Here is a 24,889-nt window from a genome sequence, read left to right on the forward strand (position 1 = left end):
ACCAGAATTGCATGCAATATTCCAACAGTGGCCTAACCAATGTCCTGTACAGCCGCAACATGACCTCCCAACTCCCGTACTCAATACTCTGACCAATAAAAGAAAGCATACCAAACGCCTTCTTAACTATCCTATCTACCTGCGACTCCACTTTCAAGGAGCTATGAACTTGCACTCCAAGGTCTCTATGTTCAGCACCACTCCCTAGGACCTTACCATTAAGTGTATAAGTCCTGCTAAGATTTGCTTTCCCAAAATGCAGCACCTCGCATTTATCTGAATTAAACTCCATCCTCAGCCCATTGGCCCATCTGATCAAGATCCTGTTGTAATCTGAGGTAACCTTCGTCTCTGTCCACCACATCTCCAATTTTGGTGTCATCTGCAAACTTACTGACTATACCTCCTATGTTCGCATTCAAATCATTTATATAAATGATGAAAAGTAGTGGACCCAGCAACGATCCTTGTGGCACTCCACTGGTCACAGGCTTCCAGTCTGGAAAACAACCCTCCACCACTACCCTCTGTCTTCTGCCTTTGAGCCAGTTCTGTATCCAAATGGCTAGTTCCCTCTGTATTCCATGAGATCTAACTTTGCTAACCAATCTCCCATGGGGAACCTTGTCGAACGCCTTACTGAAGTCCAAAGAGATCACTTCCACCATTCTGCCCTCATCAATCCTCTTTGTTATTTCTTCAAAAAAAACTTAAGCAAGTTTGTGAAACATGATTTCCCACGTACAAAACCATGTTGACTATCACTAATCAGTTTTTGCCTTTCCAAATACATGTAAATTTGGTCCCTCAGAATTCCCTCCAACAACCTGTCCACCACCGACATCAGGCTCTCCGGTCTATAGTTCGCTGGCTTTCCTTATCACCTTTCTTAAATAATAGTACCACGTTAACCAACTTCCAGTCTTCTGGCACCTCACCTGTGGCTATTGATGACACAAATATCTCAGCAAGGGGCCCAGCAATCATTTCCCTAGCTTACCACAGAATTCCAGAATGCACCTGATCAGGTCCTGGGGATTTATCCACCTTTATGTATTTCCTCCTCTGTAATATGGACAATTTTCAACATATAGGCAAAAGTGAGGACTGCAAATTCTGGAGATCAGAGTCCAGATTAAAGTGGTGCTGGAAAAGCACAGCAGGTCAGGCAGCATCCGAAGAGCAGGAAAATCGACGTTTCGGGCATAAGCCCTTCACCAGGAATTCAACAAGTCATCATCTATTTCCACACATTTTATATCTTCCATGTCCTTCTCCACAGTAAACATTGATGCAAAACACTCGTTTAGTATCTCCCCCATCTCCTGCAGCTCCACACAAAGGCCACCATGTGATTTTTGAGGGACTCTATTCTCTCCCGAGTTGCCCTTTTGTCCTTAATATATTTGTAAAAACCCTTTGGATTCTGTGTTGAGCTAAAGTGTGTAATTCCGGATACCAACATCTTGGCAGCTTCTCATTAAAACAGAAATTAGCTCAAATCAAGACAGAGCTGGTGTGCGTGACTGAGGAGAGAGAAGTTGTCCTTAACTCTTCTGAGTTGAAAAGTGTGGTGCTGGAAAAACACAGAATCCTGAAGAAGGGCTTATGCCTGAAACGTCGATTCTCCTGCTCCTCGGATGCTGCCTGGCCTGCTGTGTTTTCCAGCACTACACTTTTCAACTCTTGTCTCCCAGCATCTGCAGTCCTCACTTTCTCCTATTTAACTCTTCTGAGGTAAGAAGTACTTGCATCAAGAGGAATGCAAGGTATGAATTCCTTGCTTGAGGAAAGAATTTCATCATGTTCCCATAGACAACTATTTCCAGTTTAGTCACTTTAATGATAGAATCTCAGATTGCATAAAGATCAGCCTAATAATGCAGACACTAATTCAAAGCTAAAGAATAACATTTGAGCAAGCGTTTAATTATCCAAATCCAAAAAACAAAATGATTAAGGTTTTTGATATTTTTAGAGCACCCTGCAATGATTCCTTTATCAATTGATTGGGCAAGTCAAGATCTAAAACATTGACTGAATCTGAAATTAAATGTTTAGAGGGTACTTTGGTAACTGCTCACCATGTGGACTGCAATAGATCAAGGAGACACATTTTTAATGGAAATTGAGGATGGGCAATAAATGTTGGTCTTGCCAGTATTTCATGATCAAATGAAGAAAATTAAGCAGTTTGAACAAGAACTGCTGAATGTTGAATTATCCTTTGTGCAAATTCGTTCAAATACTAATCAGAGCTTGCATTAATGAATAAACCAGTTCATTCATTTATGGGACAGCGTGGCCAGCACTTATTTGTCAAATCTAATTGCTGTTGTCAATATGGTGGTGAGTTGCTTTCTTGACACCGAGATCATGTAGCAATGGTACACCTAAAGTGGTACTAAGTAGGAAAATCTAGATTTTGATCCAGCACTAATGAAGTCAGAATAGTGTGAAACTTGAAAGGGAGCTTGCATGTGATGGTTATTCCATACATTCTGCTCTACTCTTCCAACTATTGCAGGACATGGTTTAGGGAAGTACTGCTTGAAGGGGCAATGATGAATTCCTGAGGTGCATCTTGTAGACGATGGTATTCTGGGTGCACCGTAAAGACTGTGCACTAGTGGGGGTGGAGTGAATGTTTAAGATGGTTAAATGGGGTACTATTCAAGTGGGCTACTTTGTTCAGGATGGTATTGAGCTACATTCTTTTAGCAAGTGATGATTCTTCCATCAGAGTCCTTTGATTTGATTGATTCACTATCACATGTACCTAAGTACAGTGAAAAGCTTTGTTTATTAGCAGTACAGACCGGGACATACAGGTCGTAGGGTATAAAAACTAGACAGAGGCATACAAGTTACATCGCACAGGGCATGCATTAGGTAAGATCAACTTTAGCAAGATCAACATATTCGAAGTGAGAGAATCCATTTATCAGTCTAACTGGGAAGAAGCTGTTCCTGCTAGTGTGTGAGTTCAAGCCTGATGGAAGAGGTTGTAGGAGAACCTTATCAGGATGTAATGGCTCTTTGATGATGTTGGCAGCCTTTCCACGGCAACAGGTTGTGTAAATGGAGTGCGTGGATGGGAGGTTGACTTCTGTGATGTTCTGGGCTTGTAATTTGTAAACTGTGGCTAGTCTTTGGGGATTCAAGAGGTGAGTTACTCACTGCAGAAGTCTCAGCCTTTGACCTGCTCTTGTATTTATATGGCTAGTCCAGTTAGTGGCTTCTGAAAATAAAAGTATGACCAATTTTGCAGTCATCAGAATGCTACACAGATTGGAACAGGGTATCTGCCCTGTGAATTGGTTATTATTACACATATTTTACACTCATAAAACAGTCAGATCAATGTTTTATTGATGCCCCAGAATGCCTGCTGAATGATTTTAAATTGAGACATTGAAAAATTCAATGGAGGTATAAATCAATGCTTTTATTGCCTAGCTTCTAAATAATTTCAGTTGCAGAATGAATATTTCTGGTGGATTATGCTTAAATTCATGATGTTGATGTGAAATTGAATAATTAATTATTTAGTCAATAGTTGCTTCTGCTTTTGGTTTCAACTGTTATAATTTATGGTCTATGAACGAAAACATCACACTGCAAATTCTTAGTTATGTTTGGTGGGAAGCTAGTGACTTTGAAAAGATACTACTGGACAAGTTTGTTTTGAACAACAAACTGCTTACCATAATGCGATATTTACTCTTCAAACCAATAGCTGATTTTGTGTCAGATGCTTGCCACATCCCCTTGACTTTAAATAATGTTTGATGAATGTTTCGGTAACATTCTGAGCATATTTAAAGGAAAATTCAGAGCTCAAATAACTGGGTCTGCATTCACAACAACTTCTCAGAGATTGGTTAAAAATGGAAAGACAAAAAGAAATCATCAGAAATATGACAACTATCCTGAAAGTCCAAAGTCTTCTGTTGAAACAATGCCTTGCTGAATGTTTAGGAACTTTGATTCACACGGTGAGTTTTTCCACCGAATTTTAAAAGTATTTTAAGCTGAGATGTACTTTTTAAAAACTTGATCAAACCTTCACAACAGTCATGAAAATTATGTAGCCACAATTATTAGTCATGAACTAAATGCCATAGCAGATTGATACATAGGGCAAAATGCAGTAGTAAACTTAAATATGAAATCCACTTGAATTTTCCAAATGAATGTAGAAATGTATAATTTAAGTAGGTTTTATTTCTTCACTTTCACAATGCTCTGATCTTATTAATGTCCATTCAATATGTGTGATTATTTTATGCCTGCAACTGGGTTATTCTTCCAAAAGCTAAAATATGTTGTTAAGTAAAATTTTTAGTGTATTTAAATATTTGTAATCTTTTTATACATTTCCAATTCAATTCCAATGCCAATACTGTTTCCATTAACCAAATTGGAATAGTTTAGATTAGATTACTTACTTACAGTGTGGAAACAGGCCCTTCAGCCCAACAAGTCCACACCGACCCTCCGAAGAGGGACCCACCCAGACCCATTCCCCTACATTTACCCCTTCACCTAAAACTACAGGCAATTTAGCATGGCCAATTTACCTAACCTGCACATTTTGGACTGTGGGAGGAAACCCACACAGACACGGGGAGAATGTGCAAACTCCACATAGACAGTTACCCAAGGCAGGAATTGAACCTGAGTCTCTGGTGCTGTGAGGCAGCAGTGCTAACCACTGTGCCACCGTTAATAGTATAATTCATTGAATTAAGAGAAGGGTGGAAATTACCATTCGAAGTGCAGGAAAATGTGCACAGCTCCCAAAGCCAATTGATAGGAAATGCCCATTTGCAAGCTGAGCTAGACAGCAGCTGCCTTTCTCTCTTGCTGAGTTATAGTGCTCAGGCACAATGCTGTGTTGAATAATTGACAAAGCCGTTGTAGTACAAGTACCCACTAAAGCTGGGATTTAAGCACTCTCATTAGTTGGGAATGCAATCTGTCAAATTTTGTACAAAAAATAAAACTAGAATTTGAGTGGAATACCATAACTCTGGCAGAAAATGACTGTAGTACAACTCCCCTGCCCCTGTCCTCCCTGCCCCATGCCAACTGTCTGTAATACTTACCCGAGTATATCTTCAGGCATATCTGGGATGCAAATCAATCCAAAAAGACAGCAAATGATTAATTATCGTTATTTTTCTTTGCAGATGCTTAGCTGTGGAGGAGTTGCACAATTTACTCTCAGTTATGGCACACACAAAGAATTCTTGACTGTTACAATTGCTGGTGGATTTGCAGTAGCTCTGGGTATATTGGTAACTAGTAAAGTCTCAGGTACATAAATATTCATGAAAATTAAGGGAATCTCAGAACAGTATGCGTGTAACTCTGAGTGGAACACTTCTCAAAAAGACAGCTACTATGAAACTATTGCTCGGAGAAACATTTAGAATACTTTGAGTGAAAGCTACAGAGGCTTATCACTTTACTGAGCCAATAATCCTAAAACATAAAAATTTTTTGAGAGTTAGCGGCATTAAGCAACAATATTTCAAACATGATCAAAATGCAATGTAGTAAGTTAGAACATTTTACCACTTCTAAGCAAGTTCACATGAATGGGCAAAAGTCTTTTCTTCATCTCCAAAGATCAGACATGACTGGTCTATTCGAGACTGGTATCGAGTACTTCACTTTCAGAATCACAGATGAACCTGGCTCCACCACAATCTCAGACAGACCATAACCCCTCCATCCATTGCGTGAGAAAAAGTTTCTCCTCATGTTTTCATTGCTTCTTTTGCCAAATGCCTTATACCTACCTGTGCCCTCTCGTTCTTGATTGATCCACCATGGTTGTTCCCTCTCTATCCTGTACATATCCTTCATGATTACACCAAATCATCTCTTAACACTCTCTTCTCCAAAGAAAACAGCCTTAACTTCTCCAATCTATCAATGCAACTAAATTTTCTCATCTCTGGAATCATTGTTGTGAATACAGTGAAACTACAGGGAGGTTATCCTAAGGTCTGTAGGCCTGACATTAAAATGAATGTGGTTGGTGTTTTTGCCCTTTATGAATCAATTTTACAGGTCTATCTCTGGCTGGTTTGTAACAATACAATTAAGGCAGGCTTTATGTTTTTATAGGATTCACATTAATTCTTGTAGGATATTCTGATATGACGATCTTATTTATAATTTTTGATTGCTAAAGCAGAACCTCCAGCAGAATTTCGGTGTGAATGAGCCATCACCTTATGTGAATTTCTTGCAAAACTATGTTCAATTTTTCATTAAGTCTATAAACTCATGTACCGTTGTGTAGCTTTGATAGAATAAAGAACGTAGAACAGTACAGGACAAGAACAGGTGCTTCAGCCCATTGTGTCTGCGCTGACTATACTAAACTAATCCTGTCTGTCTGTACATGGTCTGTATCCCTTTATTCCCTGCCTGTATAATGTGTTTATATAAGGCTTATTAAATGTTTCTATCATATCTGCATCTATTCCCTCCCTTGGCAGCCTATTCCAGGTGAAAGTGAGAACTGCAGATGCTGGAGATCAGAGCTGAAAATGTGTTGCTGGAAAAGCGCAGCAGGTCAGGCAACATCCACAGAACAGGAGAATCGACGTTTCGGGCATAAGCCCTTCTTCAGGAAACAGGAGAATCGACGTTTCGGGCATAAGCCCTTCTTCAGGAAGAAGGACTTACGCCCAAAACGTCAATTCTCCTGTTCCTTGAATGCTGCCTGACCTGCTGCGCTTTTCCAGCAACACATTTTCAGCCTATTCCAGGTACTTACCATTCTCTGTGTAAAAAACTTATGTCACACATCTCCTTTAAACTTTCCTCCTACCAACTTGAAGCCAAGACCTCTAGTGTTTGACATTTCCTAACCCTGGGAAAAATACCCTGATGATCCATCCTATTCATGCCTCTCATAATTTTATATATAATCTACCAGGTTATCCCACAGCCTCCAGTGCTTGAAAACAATCCAGGTTTGTCTAACCTCACCTTATAGCTAATACACCCAATCTGAGAAACATCATGGTAAACCTCTTTTACACCCTTTCCAAAGCCTCTACTCCAAAACTGCACACAATAATCCAAGTGTGGCCTCGCCAAAGTTTTATACAGCTGCAACATGACTTGAAAAATGTTATACTCAATGCCCGATCGATGAAGGCAAACATGCCCTATGCTTTCTTTACCACCTTATCCACTTGTGTTGTCACTTTAAGGGAGCTATGGACTTTCAACCCATGATCTCTCTGTACATAAATGCTCCGAAGGGTCCTGCCATTTACTATTCATTTTGAATTTGACCTCCCAAATGCATCACCTCACACTTGTCTAGTTTAAACTCCATCTGCCATTTTTCCATCAACTTTCGGACTGATCCATATCCTGCTGTACACTTTGACAATCTTCTTCATCTATCCACAAATCCACCAATTTTTGTGTCCTCTGCAAACTTAGTAATCAGACCACCTTCATTTTCATTCAAATCATTTATGCATATTACAAACAACAGGGCTCCCTGCACTGATCCTTGCACAGCATCATTGGTCAGAGACCTCCAGTCAGAAAAACATCCCTCCACAACTAACCTCTGATTTCTACAACCAAGCCAATTTTGTATCCAATTTGCCATATCACCGTGGATCCCATGTGACTTAATCTTCTGGACCAGACTACCATGAGGGACCTTGTCAAATGTTTTAGTAAACTCCATGTGAACAGCATCTACTGCCCTGCTCGCATTAATCATCTTTATCACTTCCTCAATAAAATTTAATCAAGTTTATGAGACAAGACATCCCCTGCACAAAGCCAAGCTTACTATCGTTACTAAGCCCATTCTTTTCCAAATATGAGTAAATCCTATCTTTAAGAACCTTCAGTAATAATTTCCCTACCACTGATGTAAAGCTCACCAGCCTATAGTTTCCAAGATTATCCCTGTTGACCTCCTTAATTAAAGGAACAACATCGGCTATTCTCCAGTCTTCTGGGATGTTACCTGTGGCTGAAGAAGATGCCCCAGCAATCTCCTTCCTTGCCTCCTTCTGTTTCCTGGGATAGATCCTATCATGCCTTGTCAGCTTATCTAACTTAATGTTTTTCAAGACACCCAAAACCCTGTCCTTTTTAATATTGACATGCCCAGAATATTGACATACCCCTCTATAATTTTACTACCCTTTGTCCTTCAGTGGACCCACCCTTCCCCTACTTACCCTCCTGCTCCTAATATATGTCTAAAATATCTTGATATGTTTGAGTTCTTTTTGATGTTTGATTTTGAGCTTCTCCAAGGCATTATTCATCTAAATAGTTAGGTTCTTCATTTACTTGGTTGACTGAAAAAGTCTCATTTCCATGGCTTACTGTTGAGACCCCATTGCAGGCACCACCTGTCATAGAGTCATGGAGATGTACAGCATGGAAACAGACCCTGCGGTCCAACTCGTCCATGCCGACCAGATATCCCAACCCAATCTAGTTCCACCTGCCAGCACCCGGCCCATGTCCCTCCAAACCCTTCCTATTCATATATCCATCAAAATGCCTCTTAAATGTTGCAATTGTATTAGCCTCCATCACTTCCTCTGACAGCTCATTCCATACACATACCATCCTCTGTGTGAAACAGTTGTCCCTTAGGTCTCTTTTATATCTTTCCCTCTCATCCTAAACCTATGCCCTCTAGTTCTGGACTCCCCGACCCCAGGCCTGTCATTTAGGCAGTTTAATAGTATCTGTTGAATATTGGGTGAATCCAATTTGGTCATAAGTATATGTATTTCTTTGAATATTTCTCGAATAGCTGCTTGAAGTTGTTAGACTACCACATGATGGGTTATTTCTGAGGTTTGAAGTTTTTCTCTAAATGTGTCAAGTTCATGTTGATGTTTCCTACATATGATTGTAAAACTATGTTCTGCTAACTTAGGTGGAGTACCATCCAAGCAGCCTGAAGCTTCAATGTCTATGACGTTGTGTAGGAACCAGGAGACCTCTTTCATTCCATATTGAAGGTCAATTTCTCATACCATAATCTGAGACAACTCAGATATTGTGGTCACCTTACTGGCTTTAGAAATGTTTGAAATGTCGTCTATATTCATTTGTCATTGAACTTGTATAAGGTTTACTTCAGATACTAGCTCTTTAATTAAAGTGTCTATATTTGCACCAGTTTATTGGGATATCCTTTGACCTTAGCAGGTCCTTTAGCTTCAGCTGAGCTGCCTGCTGTGTCCAAGAGTCCACTCATGTCTAATGTGTGCAGAAGCTGAGACTCCAGCATGCCTGACTCATTTTGCTTTTTAATGAGCTCTGGCTTTCATCACAGGAAGGAATTTCTTCTTCTAACTACAGACATTGAGGCTGTTCTTAAAACTACTTTACCTTCTTGATGTCTTCTTCAACAAAAGAATGTCTCTGCTCTGAAGATATAGCAGAGATTCCATGAACAGTTTGGACATTATAACCACAAAACATTTTCAGCATGAACTTGGACCTCTGACTCCACTAAATGAACGACGTAAGAGATGGGTTCCCTCCCTGTCCTGAAGGAACAGGTTAAGTTCTATAAATGCCTTCTTCTGACTGGTCGCCTTCATCTTTGTTGCCTCTTCCTCTCCATTTTCAGCTTCTCCTTTGAGAGAATGAAGGGTCTACATGATCTTCTTGTAATCCTATGGCTAGAGCATCAGCAATGATAGTGAATCCTGGTGCACAAAATCAACTTCAATGGTTTTGGAGTCCTATAACCGAAGAATGTTGAAAATGACAGAAGTAGCTCCGCTTAATAAAGAAGGGTAATGATTGGAAATGTCATTTAAAGTTTCTGTGATTTTGCCTCCATTGTATTAATGTATGGCATTATCTCTCCTCCCACGATGATTTTAATACATCCCAGGCCTACAGTTGAATGGGAGACAGGCTGAGGGTATTTTGTCTCAACAATGGTGATGGTGTCCAAAAGGATAAATATGGATCATAGAATCCCTACAGTGCAGATAGAAGCCCATAGCCCTGTATTTACCATGGGTATTCCACCTAGCCTACACTTCCCTGGATGCTATAGGACAACTTAGCCAATCTACCAAACTTTTCCCTTTCTATTGTCTGGTGCCTGAGCTTTGACGTTGGTTGTTCTTTATTTTCTGCATTGCTGGGCTTCTCCAGTTGCCTCACTCCACCTCTGGGGGTCAGATGTCTGGGGCTGGTCTTGACCTTTACCTGTCTCACTGTACTTGTTGCTGGGTTTCTCTTCAGCTGGTCCTTGTCACTTCCATGAGTCTGGTCACCGCTGCTACCAAGTAATAAGATAAAGTGAGTGAATGCCAATAGGTTTATTAACCATAACTATATGCAAGAGATTATAAGAGAGTCATAGAGTCATAGAGATGTACAGCACGAAAACAGACCCTTCGGTCCAACCCGTCCATGCCGAACAGATATCCCAACCCAATCTAGTCCCACCTGCCAGCGCCCGGCCCATCTCCCTCCAAACCCTTCCTTTTCATATCCCCATCCAAATGCCTCTTAAATGTTGCAATTTTACCAGCCTCCACCACATCCTCTGGCAGCTCATTCCATACACGTACCACCCTCTGCATGAAAAAGTTGCCCCTTTGGTCTCTTTTATATCTTTCCCCTCTCACCCTAAACCTATGCCCTCTAGTTCTGGACTCCATGACCCCAGGGAAAAGACTTTGTCTATTTATCCTATCCATGCCCCTCATAATTTTGTAAACCTCTATAAGGTCACCCCTCAGCCTCCGACGTTCCAGGGAAAACAGCCCCAGCCTGGAGCATCATGGAGAGAAAACAGAGTTACTGGTTCAGGTCCAATGACCCTTCAGAACTGATTCAGATATCAGATTTCTGGCATCCATAGTTCTTTGTTTTTTATTATAAGAGAAGACATCTTTGGGAAACCTACAGACTCAGACTTCAGTTCCATGTGCTATGATTTGCACTTTATACTCATGCTCAGTAGCTATTATTAGAATAAAGGCATAATTAATCCTTTACTTCATATTGAAAACAAGAAGATGAAATGAGAGTGTGCACTTGGAGTATAATTCCAAATAAGGAAAGCAATTAGAAGACCATATCCAAGGAAGTGGATTGTAAGATATCAAAATTCTGGAATTACTTCCCTTGTGTCAATGTGGATCTACCTACATCAAATGGTCTACAAGAAGTTCAGGAAGGCAGATCACCACTTTCTCAAGGGAAACTAGGGATGGGCAATAAGTGCTAGTCCAGCCAATGATACCCATATCATGTGAATGGATAAAAAAAAAAAATTAGGAACTGAGTAACAACAAAATTTTGTATTTATGTAGTACCATTAACATGTTAGAAAAAGTGTAAGTAAGTGTGTGGCTACTAAGGATAGCTGGTCGTGTCGTTTCGTGGCTAGTTGATGTTCATGTATGCGGATTGTTAGCTGTCTTCCTGTTTGTCCTATATAGTGTTTAGTGCAGTCCTTGCATGGTATTTTGTACACTACATTCGTCTTGCTCATGTTGGGTATCGGGTCCTTCGTTCTGGTGAGTTGTTGTCTGAGCGTGGCTGTTGGTTTGTGTGCCGTAATGAGTCCTAGGGGTCGCAGTAGTCTGGCAGTCAGTTCCGAGATGCTCCTGATGTATGGTAGTGTGGCATTCATCCACAAACTCCATCAACAAACACATCGACCTGGACCCAATATACCAACCACTACAGCGGACAGCTGAAACTGACAACCGGAAGTGGCAGGGACAGACCACTATAAACACCGGAGGAAACATCAAAGAAGCGCTTTGCAGGAGGCTCCCAAGCACTGATGATGTCGCCTAGCCAGGGGACGAAACGTTTGCAACAAAAACTTCCAGCTCGGCGAACAGAACCACAACAGCAGTGTTTGAAGCTCAGATTCCAGATCATCAACTCTGAGCCGGAGTTCTTCCAGCAACAACACTTGCTGCAGATGTGGTCACTGCCGTTCACAATAGGATCAGCCATCTCCCACATCATACAGCAACAGCACATCACCTGCCCAGCCACCTCTGCTTAGTTAATTACTTTATTTCTTTGTATAGGTTTGAGTTAAAATACTTTCTGCTACCTCTCTGCTATAGTCTTTTTCTAAAAACCAATTAATAGATAAACCATAAAAAGTAAATTTGTAACCATTTACCGTTAAAGAAATAGAAAATCCTTACCTTAACAAACCAGAGTCCTATTTTTGGTTAGAGGAGGAGGGGAGGGGGGGGTGGGGTGGGGAGGTTGGGAGACACAACACGTGTAGTGTCTCGGATTCAGCCACTGCCCAGATATATTACCGGCAGTCCCCTGGTCGTTGCTCCCGCTCTTCCTACTTATTAACCAGGTTTCTACAGACATTTTACAGAAATGGCTAAAGTTTGAGCAGAAATGTAGGTCTTTAAAGAACAGGCTAAAAATAGAGAGAGGCAGAAAAGTTCAGGAAGGGAATTTCAAGGCTTAAGATCTGACAATAAAGTGTATGACTGTCGGTGGTGGGCAAAGGTAATCAGACTAGGTTTGGAAAGGGGCTGGAGAGAAACAGGTTACAGAAACAGAATAGTGTAACATCGTGGATGAATCTGGACACGAGAATCAGTGTTGAAGTTTGAGGTATTACTGGATTAGAAGCTGATGTAGTAACCAAGGATGGAATGTTGAGTGAAAAGGACTTGGTTCAAATCCAAACATAGTCAGCAGAGTTGTTGGTTAGTTGAAGTTTGCAAATAATTTGTAAATTTGAATACAGTACTTGTTCAGCAATAGATAATTTGCTTGACACCTTTCCCTAAATTTAAAGTGGGACAATTCCTTCTTGAGACAGTGTTCCACACAGTGCTGTGACAAAAGACATTATTTTCTTGCAAGTAAAGAAGAGTCATATTTACTAATGAAATAAATTTCTTATCGTTGTTCACACTTGTTTTATTTCTGATTCCTAGTACACATTCCAAAACTACATATGAGAAATAAATTCTTTTCATTCAATTCTTTTGCAGGTTACATCTTGGGTAGTTTTATCACTAGTTTTTAGCTAGCACTTAGCTATGGATTAAATAAATCGGGTGTGCCAACACATCTAACAAGCAAAGATTTTCATAATCATCAGTTTCTCCAGTTATCAAGAAATAAACAAGAAATAGTTGTATGTAAAATAAGCAATTTACTCTTTATAACTGTTTATATTATACTTTGCACAGGAGCTCATCTGAATCCTGCAGTGACCTTTGCTTTGTGCTTGCTTGCTTGTGAACCTTGGTTAAAATTTCCTTTATTCTTTTTGGCACAAACGTTAGGTGCCTTTCTTGGATCAGGAATAATGTTTGGTTTGTACTATGGTGAGTAATGATATAGAGCAATTTTCTATCATATCCTCAGAGAATGCTACAAATATTGACTCTGATGATGTCCTTTACATTCATTTACTATAATCTGAGAATATTTTTTCTGGAATTCATCTCTAAATTATGAACAGAGTCACACATTAAATTTATGTATTTAAACTTTGAGAATTGACTAAACAAATGAGTGTGTTGATAAATATGCATACTGAGATGCTGGGTTCTCACCCAGACAGGCAATTTCTTGTCACTATCAAACAACATGAATGTGTCGAGCTCCAACTTGGCAGCAGATATTCATAAGAGAAAATGAGGTCTGCAGATGCTGGAGATCAGAGATGGAAATGTGTTGCTGGAGAAGCGCAGCAGGTCAGGCAGCATCTAGGGAACAGGAGAATCGACGTTTCGGGCATAGGCCCTTCTTCAGGAATGAGGAAAGTTTGTCCAGCAGGCTAAGATAAAAGATAGGGAGGAGGGACTTGGGGGAGGGGCATCGGAAATGTGATAGGTGGAAAAAGGTCAAGGTGAGGGTGATAGGACAGATTGGGGTGGGGGCGGAGAGGTCGGGAAGAAGATTGCAGGTTAGGGAGGCGGCGCTGAATTTGATGGATTTGGGGGGAGGGGAAATGAGGAAACTGGTGAAATCCGAGTTCATCCCTTGTGGTTGGAGGGTTCCTAGCCGGAAGATGAGGCGTTCTTCCTCCAACCGTCGTTTCGCTGTGGTCTGACGATGGAGGAGTCCAAAGACCTGCATATCCTTGGTGGAGTGGGAGGGGGAATTGAAATGTTGAGCTACAGGGTGGTTGGGTTGGTTGGTCCCAGGTGGGCGGGTGTCCCAGAGGTGTTCTCTGAAACGCTCCGCAAGTAGGCGGCCTGTCTCCCCAATATAGAGGAGGCCACATCGGGTACAGAGGATGCAATAGATGATATGTGTGGAGGTACAGGTGAATCTGTGGCGGATATGGAAGTTTCCTTTGGGGCCTTGGAGGGAGGTGAGAGGGGAGGTGTGGGCGCAAGTCTTGCACCTCCTGCGGTTACAGGGGAAGGTGCCGGGAGTGGAGGTTGGGTTGGTGGGGGGTGTGGATCTGACGAGGGAGTCACGGAGGGAGTGGTCTTTACGGAATGCTGATAGGGGAGGGGAGGGAAATATATCCTTGGTGGTGGGGTCCGTTTGGAGGTGGCGGAAATGACGGCGGATGATGCGCTGTACATGGAGGTTAGTGGGGTGGTAGGTGAGGACCAGTGGGGTTCTGTCCTGGTGGCGGTTGGAGGGGCGGGGTTCAAGGGCGGAGGATCGGGAAGTGGAAGAGATGCGGTGGAGGGCATCGTCGATCACGTCGGGGGGGAAATTGCAGTCCTTGAAGAAGGAGGCCATCTGGGATGTGCGTTTTTGGAACTGGTCCTCCTGGGAGCAGATGCGGTGGAATCGAAGGAATTGGGAGAATGGGATGGCGTTTTTGCAGGGGGCAGGATGGGAGGAGGTGTAGTCCAGGTAGCTGTGGGAGTCGGTCGGTTTGTAGTAGATGTCCGTGTTGATTCGGTCGCCTGAGATGGAAATAGAAAGGTCGAGGAAGGGGAGGGAGGAATCTGAGACTGTCCAGGTGAATTTGAGGTCGGGGTGGAAGGTGTTGGTGAAGTGGATGAACTGTTCCACCTCCTCGTGGGAGCACGAAGCGGCGCCTTCGCCTCCGCGCCTATTTCTTTAACCAAGACTCCCGCCCACCCTCTGACGACCCCTTCTCCCGCCTCCAACACACCCCATCCACCTGGACACCCCGTGCTGGCCTCCTACCTGCCCTCGACCTGTTCATATCCAACTGCCGCCGCGATATTAACCGCCACCTGAACTCCCCCACCCCTCTCACCCACTCCAACCTCTCACCCTCGGAACGCGCAGCCCTCCACTCCCTCCGTTGCAACCCCAACCTCACTATCAAACCAGCTGACAAGGGAGGCGCGGTAGTAGTTTGGCGCACCGACCTCTACACTGCTGAGGCCAAACGCCAGCTCGCAGATACCTCCTCCTACTGCCCCCTTGACCATGACCCCACCACCAAACCATCATCTCCCAGACCGTCCATAACCTCATCACCTCGGGGGATCTCCCATCCACCGCCTCCAACCTCATAGTCCCACAACCCCGCACCTCCCGCTTCTACCTCCTGCCCAAAATCCACAAACCTGACTGCCCCGGCCGACCCATTGTCTCCGCCTGCTCCTGCCCCACCGAACTCATCTCCGCCTACCTTGACACCGTCCTGTCCCCCTTAGTCCAAGAACTCCCCACCTACGTTCGGGACACCACCCACGCCCTCCACCTGCTCCATGATTTTCGCTTCCCCGATCCCCAACGCCTTATTTTCACCATGGACATCCAGTCCCTGTACACCTCCATCCCACATCACGAAGGACTCAAAGCCCTCCGCTTCTTCCTTTCCCGACGTACCGACCAGTACCCTTCCACTGACACCCTCCTTCGACTGACTGAACTGGTCCTCACCCTGAACAACTTCTCTTTCCAATCCTCCCACTTCCTCCAAACGAAAGGAGTAGCCATGGGCACCCGCATGGGCCCCAGCTATGCCTGCCTCTTCGTAGGATATGTGGAACAATCCATCTTCCGCAACTACACTGGCCCCACCCCCCATCTTTTCCTCCGCTACATCGATGACTGTATCGGCATCGCCTCGTGCTCCCACGAGGAGGTGGAACAGTTCATCCACTTCACCAACACCTTCCACCCCGACCTCAAATTCACCTGGACAGTCTCAGATTCCTCCCTCCCCTTCCTCGACCTTTCTATTTCCATCTCAGGCGACCGAATCAACACGGACATCTACTACAAACCGACCGACTCCCACAGCTACCTGGACTACACCTCCTCCCATCCTGCCCCCTGCAAAAACGCCATCCCATTCTCCCAATTCCTTCGACTCCGCCGCATCTGCTCCCAGGAGGACCAGTTCCAAAAACGCACATCCCAGATGGCCTCCTTCTTCAAGGACCGCAATTTCCCCCCCGACGTGATCGACGATGCCCTCCACCGCATCTCTTCCACTTCCCGATCCTCCGCCCTTGAACCCCGCCCCTCCAACCGCCACCAGGACAGAACCCCACTGGTCCTCACCTACCACCCCACTAACCTCCATGTACAGCGCATCATCCGCCGTCATTTCTGCCACCTCCAAACGGACCCCACCACCAAGGATATATTTCCCTCCCCTCCCCTATCAGCATTCCGTAAAGACCACTCCCTCCGTGACTCCCTCGTCAGATCCACACCCCCCACCAACCCAACCTCCACTCCCGGCACCTTCCCCTGCAACCGCAGGAGGTGCAAGACTTGCGCCCACACCTCCCCTCTCACCTCCCTCCAAGGCCCCAAAGGAAACTTCCATATCCGCCACAGATTCACCTGTACCTCCACACATATCATCTATTGCATCTTCTGTACTCCTCTATATTGGGGAGACAGGCCGCCTACTTGCGGAGCGTTTCAGAGAACACCTCTGGGACACCCGGACCAACCAACCCAACCACCCTGTAGCTCAACATTTCAATTCCCCCTCCCACTCCACCAAGGATATGCAGGTCTTTGGACTCCTCCATCGTCAGACCACAGCGAAACGACGGTTGGAGGAAGAACGCCTCATCTTCCGGCTAGGAACCCTCCAACCACAAGGGATGAACTCGGATTTCACCAGTTTCCTCATTTCCCCTCCCCCCACCCTGTCTCAGTCAAATCCATCAAATTCAGCACCGCCTCCCTAACCTGCAATCTTCTTCCCGACCTCTCCGCCCCCACCCCAATCTGTCCTATCACCCTCACCTTGACCTTTTTCCACCTATCACATTTCCGACGCCCCTCCCCCAAGTCCCTCCTCCCTATCTTTTATCTTAGCCTGCTGGACAAACTTTCCTCATTCCTGAAGAAGGGCTAATGCCCGAAACGTCGATTCTCCTGTTCCCTAGATGCTGCCTGACCTGCTGCGCTTCTCCAGCAGCAGATATTCATAGATTTTGTTACGTCCCCTACAGCCTCTGCTCCATTTTCCTGATATACTGCTTTCTCTGGGCAAGTCATGTAGTCCTGGTCTCCAGTAATAACATACTCTAGCAAATTCAGAAACTCACCACAACAGCTCCAAAATTAAATATATACAGTTGCACATTACAGCCTTGGTTCAAACATGGACAAAACATTTGAATTCCAGAGGTGAGGTGAGAGGGACAGCCCTTGATATTCGATCAAGTGTGGTATCAAGGAACCATAGCAATACTGGAGTCAATGGGTAGCAGGGGCAAACTCTCTGGTGGTTGGACTCACACCTGACACATAAGAAGATTGTTCTGGTTGCGGGGTTCAGATATCTCAGCTCCAGGGCATCTCTGCAGGAGTTCCACAGGGTGGGATTCTTGACCCAACCATCTTCAACTGCTTCATAAGGTCAGAAGTGCGGATGTTCGTTGATGATTTCCAACTCCTCAGATACTGAAGCAGTCCATGTTCCAATACAAAAAAATCTGGACAATATCCAAGCTTGGGCTAACAAATGGCACGTAACATTCGTGCCACACAAATGCCAGGTTATGACCATCACCAATAGAAGACAATGTAACCACTACCTGTTGACATTAAATGGTGTTACCATCACTGAATCCTGCATTATCAACATCCTGGGGATTATCATTGACCAGAAACGCAACTGGATTCACCACAGTGGCTACCTAGAGCAGGTCAGAAGCAAATCCAGTGCGAGCAGCAGCGAAGGTAAGACCGTTTGGTTTTAAAAGTACTTACCGGTAGCGGGCAACGGTGTTTTTTTTTTCTCTTTCACTCTCTCTTCACAGAAAGAGCGGGAGCACCAGGGGGAAGTGACGACGACCAGAGGGGCAGCCGGGAAGGAAAGCGGTGAGTATTTATACTCACCCTTCGAAGCGGTCGGTCATTTCCAGTGCGAGCAGCAGCGAAGGTAAGACCGTTTGGTTTTAAAAGTACTTACCGGTAGCGGGCAGCGGTGTTTTTTTTTCTCTTTCACTCTCTCTTCACAGAAAGAGCGGGAGCACCAGGGGGAAGTGACGACGACCAGAGGGGCAGCCAAGACCCGGAAGCAGTTAGTGTAAGCTTACCTGGGTAGGTTTTTTCCCCCTTTAAAAGCGCGAAGGAGAGGAACCCGAGGCACTACACGGGTAGTGCCTCCCACCCGCCCTCCTCCTCTAACCTAATAATAACATCTGTTGTGGTAAGTAGGTAAGTGCTGAATTTTGCTTGTTGTATTCTTTAGACCCAGTTTTTTTTTAAAATAAAAGTTAGCTTTAGAGGGATGGCAGTGAAGGCAGTGCAATGTTCCTCCTACAACATGTATGAGGTGAGGGATGCCATCGACGTCCCTGCCGATTACACTTGCAGGAAGTGCACCCATCTCCAGCTCCTCCAAGACCGTGTTAGGGAACTGGAGCTGGAGTTGGATGAACTTCGGATCATTCGGGAGGCAGAGGGGGTCATAGATCAGAGTTATAGGGAAGTAGTAACTCCAAAGATGGCAGATAGATGGGTGACAGTGAGGGGGACTGGGAGGAAGCAGCCAGTGCAGGGACCCCCTGCGGCCGTTCCCCTCAAGAACAAGTATACCGTTTTGGATACTTGTGGGGGGGATGACTTACCAGGGGTAAGTAACGGGGCTCAGGCCTCTGGCACGGAGTAGTCCCCGTTACTCAGAAGGGAAGGGTGAAGAAGAGCAGAGCAGTAGTAATTGGGGACTCGATAGTTAGGGGCACAGATAGGCGGTTTTGTGGGAACGAGAGAGACTCACGTTTGGTATGTTGCCTCCCATGTGCAAGGGTACGTGATGTCTCTGATCGTGTTTTCCGGGTCCTGGAGGGGGAGGGGGAGCAGCCCGAAGTCGTGGTCCATATTGGCACCAACGACATAGGTAGGAGGAGTGCCGAGGATGTTAGACAGGCTTTCAGGGAGCTAGGTTGGAAGCTCAGAGTTAGAACGAACAGAGTTGTTGTCTCTGGTTTGTTACCCGTGCCACGTGATAGAGATTCGAGGAATAGGGAAAGAGAACACTTAAATGCGTGGCTACAGGGATGGTGCAGGAGGGAGGGATTCCGGTTTTTGGATAACTGGGGTTCTTTCTGGGGACGGTGGGACCTCTATAAACAGGATGGTCTACACCTGGACCTGAGGGGCACCAGTATCCTTGGGGGGAGGTTTGCTAGTGCTCTTGGGGGGGGTTTAAACTAACTCTGCAGGGGCATGGGAACCCAGATTGTAGCTTCAGGGTGCAGGGCCTGGAGTGTAGGGAGGTTAGGAACATGGCATCAATTTCCAAGGAGGGTGTCTGTAAACAGGAAAGTGGCTTGAAGTGTGTATACTTCAATGCAAGAAGTATACGAAATAAGGTAGGTGAACTTGCAGCGTGGGTTGGTACCTGGGACTTCGATGTTGTGGCTATTACGGAGACATGGCTAGAACAGGGACAGGATTGGCTGTCACAGGTTCCAGGATTTAAATGTTTTAGTAGGGTCAGAGGTGGGGGTAAAAGAGGGGGAGGTGTGGCATTGCTTGTCAAAGATAGTATTACAGTGGTGGAAAGGACGATGGATGAGGACTTGCCATCTGAGGTAGTTTGGGCTGAGGTTAGGAATAGGAAAGGTGAGGTCACCCTGTTAGGAGTCTTTTACAGGCCTCCTAATAGTCCTAGAATCATTGAAGAAAGGATAGGGAAGGTGATTCAGGAGATGAGTGACAGTACGGTGGGCAGCACGGTGGCACAGTGGTTAGCACTGCTGCCTCACAGCGCCAGAGACCCGGGTTCATTTCCCGCCTCAGGCGACTGACTGTGTGGAGTTTGCACGTTCTCCCCGTGTCTGCGTGGGTTTCCTCCGGGTGCTCCGGTTTCCTCCCACAGTCCAAAAGATGTGCAGGGTCAGGTGAATTGGCCATGCTAAATTGCCCGTAGTGTTAGGTAAGGGGTAAATGTAGGGGTATGGGTGGGTTTCGCTTCGGCGGGTCGGTGTGGACTTGTTGGGCCGAAGGGCCTGTTTCCACACTGTAATGTAATCTAATCTAATAGGGTGGTTGTTATGGGGGACTTTAACTTTCCTGATATTGATTGGGAAAGCTATAGCTCAAGTTCGTTAGATGGGTCAGTGTTTGTTCAATGTGTGCAGGAGAGTTTCCTGACACAATATGTAGACAGGCCAACAAGAGGTGAGGCCATACTGGATTTGGTTCTGGGTAACGAACCAGGCCAGGTGTTAGAATTAGAGGTAGGTGAGCACTTTGGGGATAGTGACCATAATTCGGTGATTTTTACTCTCGTGATGGAGAGGGATAAGTGTGTACTACAGGGCAAGAGTTATAGCTGGGGTCAGGGAAATTATGATGCGGTGAGGCATGACTTAGGATGTGTGGCTTGGAAAAGTAGACTCCAAGGCAAGAGTGTAAATGATATGTGGAGCTTGTTCAAGGAGCAACTATTGAGTGTCCTTGATAATTATGTACCTGTCAGGCAGGGAGGAAAGGGTCGTGCGAGGGAGCCGTGGTTTAATAAGGAATTGGAATCCCTTGTTAAATGGAAGAGGGCGGCCTATCTCAAGATGAGACGTGAAGGTTCAATTGGGGCGATTGAGAGTTATAGGGTAGCCAGGAAGGACCTGAAGAGAGAGCTAAGAGCAGCAAGGAGGGGACATGAAAGGTCCTTAGTCGGTAGGATTAGGGAAAACCCTAAGGCTTTCTATAGGTATGTTAGGAATAAAAGAATGACTAGGGTAGGAATAGGTCCAGTCAAGGATAGTAGGGGGAAGTTGCGTGTGGAGGCGGAAGAGATTGGGGAGACACTGAATGAATACTTTTCTTCAGTATTTACTCAGGAACAGGGCATTGTCGTCGATGTGAATACTGAGTCACAAATAAGTAGAATGGATGGCTTTGAGGTATGTAGAGAAGAGGTGTTGGAAATCCTGGAAAAGGTGAAAATAGATAAGTCCCCTGGGCCTGATAGCATTTATCCTAGGATTCTCTGGGAAGCAAGGGAGGAGATTGCAGAGCCATTGGCCTTGATTTTTATGTCCTCTTTGTCTACAGGAGTAGTGCCAGAAGACTGGAGGATAGCAAATGTGGTTCCCTTGTTCAAAAAGGGGAGTAGGGATAACCCTAGTAACTATAGGCCGGTGAGTCTCACTTCTGTTGTGGGCAAAGTCTTAGAGAGAATTGTAAGGGATAGGATTTATGCACATCTGGATAGGAATAATGTGATCAAGGATAGTCAGCATGGTTTTGTGAAGGGCAGGTCGTGCCTCACAAACCTTATTGAATTCTTTGAAAAGGTGACGAAGGAGGTTGATGAGGGGAAAGCGGTAGATGTGGTATATATGGATTTTAGTAAGGCGTTTGATAAGGTTCCCCATGGTAGGCTACTGCAGAAAATACGGAGATATGGCATTGAGGGTGAGTTGGAGGTTTGGATTAGGAATTGGCTGGATGGAAGAAGACAGAGGGTAGTAGTTGATGGCAAAGTTTCTTCATGGAGTGCCGTCACTAGCGGTGTTCCGCAAGGATCTGTTTTGGGACCATTGCTGTTTGTCATTTTTATAAATGACCTGGAAGAGGGGTTAGAAGATTGGGTGAGCAAGTTTGCGGATGATACGAAAGTCGGAGGAGTTGTTGACAGTGAGGAAGGATGTGTCAGGTTACAGCAGGATATAGAGAAGCTGCAGAGCTGGGCAGAAAGGTGGCAAATGGAATTCAATGTAGCTAAGTGTGAGGTGATTCACTTTGGGAAGAATAACAAAAAGATGGGGTACTGGGCTAATGGTCGGATACTTGGTAGTGTGGATGAGCAGAGGGATCTTGGTGTCCATGTACATAGATCTCTGAAAGTTGCCACCCAGGTAAATAGTGCGGTGAGGAAGGCATATGGCGTACTGGCTTTTATTGGTAGAGGAATTGAGTTCCGGAGTACTGAGGTCATGATGCAGTTGTATAAGACTCTGGTGCGGCCACATCTGGAATATTGTGTGCAGTTTTGGTCGCCATACTATAGGAAGGATGTGGAGGCACTGGAACGGGTGCAGAGGAGGTTTACCAGGATGTTGCCTGGTATGGAAGGAAGATCGTATGAGGAAAGACTGAGACACTTGGGGCTTTTTTCATTAGAGAAAAGAAGGTTTAGGGGTGACTTGATTGAGGTGTACAAGATGATTAGGGGGTTAGATAGGGTTGACAGTGTGAACCTTTTCCCGCGTATGGAGTCGGGTATTACAAGGGGGCATAGCTTTAAATTAAGGGGGGGTAGATATAGGACTGAAGTTAGGGGTAGGTTCTTCACTCAGCGAGTCGTAAGTTCATGGAATGCCCTGCCAGTAGCAGTGGTGGACTCTCCCTCTTTATGGGCATTTAAGCGGGCATTGGATAGGTATATGGAGGATAGTGGGTTAGTATAGGTTAGGTGGGCTTGGATCGGCGCAACATCGAGGGCCAAAGGGCCTGTACTGCGCTGTATTCTTCTATGTTCTATGTTCTATGTTCTATGTTCAAATAACTCACCTCCTGACTTCCCAAAGCCTGTCCACTATTTACAAGGCACAAGTCAGGAGTGTGATGAAATACTGCCCATTTGCCTGGATGACTGCAGCCCCAATAACACTCCAGAAGCTTAACACTAACCAGGAGAAAGCAGCCCACTTGATTGGCACTACATCCACAAACATCCACTCCCTTCACATGGATGCAGCAGTGTTTACAATCCACAAGTTGCACTGCAGAAGTTCACCAAAGATTCTCAGACAGCACTTTCCAAACCCATGACCATTCCTCAAAGCTCAAAGGCAGCAGATACATGGGAACACTACACCTTCAATGTCCCGTCCAAGCTACCCACCATCCTCACTTGGAAGTATATTGCCTTTCCTTCACTGCCGCTAGGTTAAAATCCTGAAATTCTCTCTCTAATGGCATTGTAGGTCAACCCACAGCAAGTGGACTGCAATGGTTCAAGGAGATGGCTCACTACCGTCTCAAGGACAACTAGGGATGGGCAGTAAATGCTGACCCAGCGAGCAACACTCACATCTCATAAAAATGAAATTAAAATAACACATGTGCAATTTGTGGCAGAAATGTTTTTAAAAATGAGATTTTCTGCAAATTACGTGCCATTTTTAAAAAGAAATGAGGGGCTGGGTTCTTCATGGAATTTAACACTTGTCATTTAATGAATAATGTCCAAATTCATTCCTGATGAAGGGATTATGCTTGAATGTCAATTTTCCCTGCTCCTCGGATGCTGCCTGACCTGCTGTGCTTTTCCAGCACCACACTCTCGACTCTGATCTCCAGCATCTGCAGTCCTCACTTTCTCCTCCCTGTCCAAATTCATTACCTGGACTTTTGTTGTCCAGTTGTGCTGTCCTGGCATTACACTGGCTGGATGGGTTGTGTTGCTGGGATTAGTGACTCCATAGCCTTCAGTATTCATTTGGAATATTGACATGGGTGCCATATACAAGAGGGTATATGGCAGCAAAAATCATTGCAAGTTATATGAGGCCTCTGTAGTGCAGAAGTGATATATTTGTGAAGGTGTTCTTACATTTTTGTGTCTTCTACTATCTTATCATAGAATATTCCAGCTGTTGTATATTAAGTCATTTTATGGGTGATTTCCAAATCTGTCATCATGACAATATGATATCACAAATGATTACAGATGTGAATAGCTGGTCAAGGTTGTACTGCACTGTTGTTCCCAACTGGCCCAGCGGGAAAGATGTTTGTGTACATTTACCAATTGTTTTGAAATGGACTTTGGCTCCCATTGTAGGAAACTATGAAGACCCTTGACAGAAAGGATGAGACAATATGAAGGGGTGAGCCCTTGTCCAGCCTGTAACTGCCTGTTTTATTTGCATAACTTGAAATGCAAAATGGTCAACCCTCCAAGGCACCACCTATCTCCCACGCTCTCCTCATATTCTTGATGTCTTTAGCCTCCATAAATCTATATAGATATATTCAGTGACTTGATCTCCACAGCCTTCTGTGGTAGAGAATTCCACAAAAAGAATTTCTTTGGAGTCTAAGAGCAACTCCATCCCAAATGCACACCACTGTGCTGCCACCTCTGCTGGGTCTCCCCAGCCAATGACAGGATATATCCAGGGATGGTGACGTTGATGTCTTGGACATTGTCTGTAAGGTATGACTCTATGAGTATGGCTATATCAGGTTGTTGGTTGACTAGTCTGTAAGACAGCTCTCCCAGTATTCGCACTAGTCCCCAGATATTTGTGGGGGAGGACTTTACAGGGTTGACAGGGTTGCATCTGCTGCTGTCTTTTCTGGCACCTCTGTCAATGTCAGGTGGTCTATCCAGTTTCAGTTGATGCCACACTTAGTCAAATGCAACTTTGATATCAACTCTCACCTCAACTCTTTGAATTCATGTTTTGTCCATATTTAAACCAAGGCTGTAATGAGATCAGGAGCTGAGTGG

General features: G+C 44.7%; 1 pseudogene across 1 annotated transcript in view; it reads left to right on the forward strand.

The window, feature by feature from the left end:
- Positions 1–3,832: 3,832 nt before the first annotated feature.
- LOC122547158 (aquaporin-3-like) overlaps positions 3,833–24,889 on the forward strand; it is a 30,841-nt pseudogene continuing 9,784 nt past the window's right edge. The window contains exons 1-3 of the transcript XR_015757928.1: positions 3,833–3,998; positions 5,196–5,322; positions 13,245–13,382. The product of XR_015757928.1 is annotated as an aquaporin-3-like (transcript). The remainder of the gene's footprint in view (positions 3,999–5,195; positions 5,323–13,244; positions 13,383–24,889) is intronic.

The sequence above is a fragment of the Chiloscyllium plagiosum genome, unplaced genomic scaffold, assembly GCF_037043375.1.
Source record: "Chiloscyllium plagiosum isolate Xiang-an unplaced genomic scaffold, Cpla_swu_hap1 HiC_scaffold_1, whole genome shotgun sequence".
Taxonomy (NCBI): Eukaryota; Metazoa; Chordata; class Chondrichthyes; order Orectolobiformes; family Hemiscylliidae; genus Chiloscyllium; species Chiloscyllium plagiosum.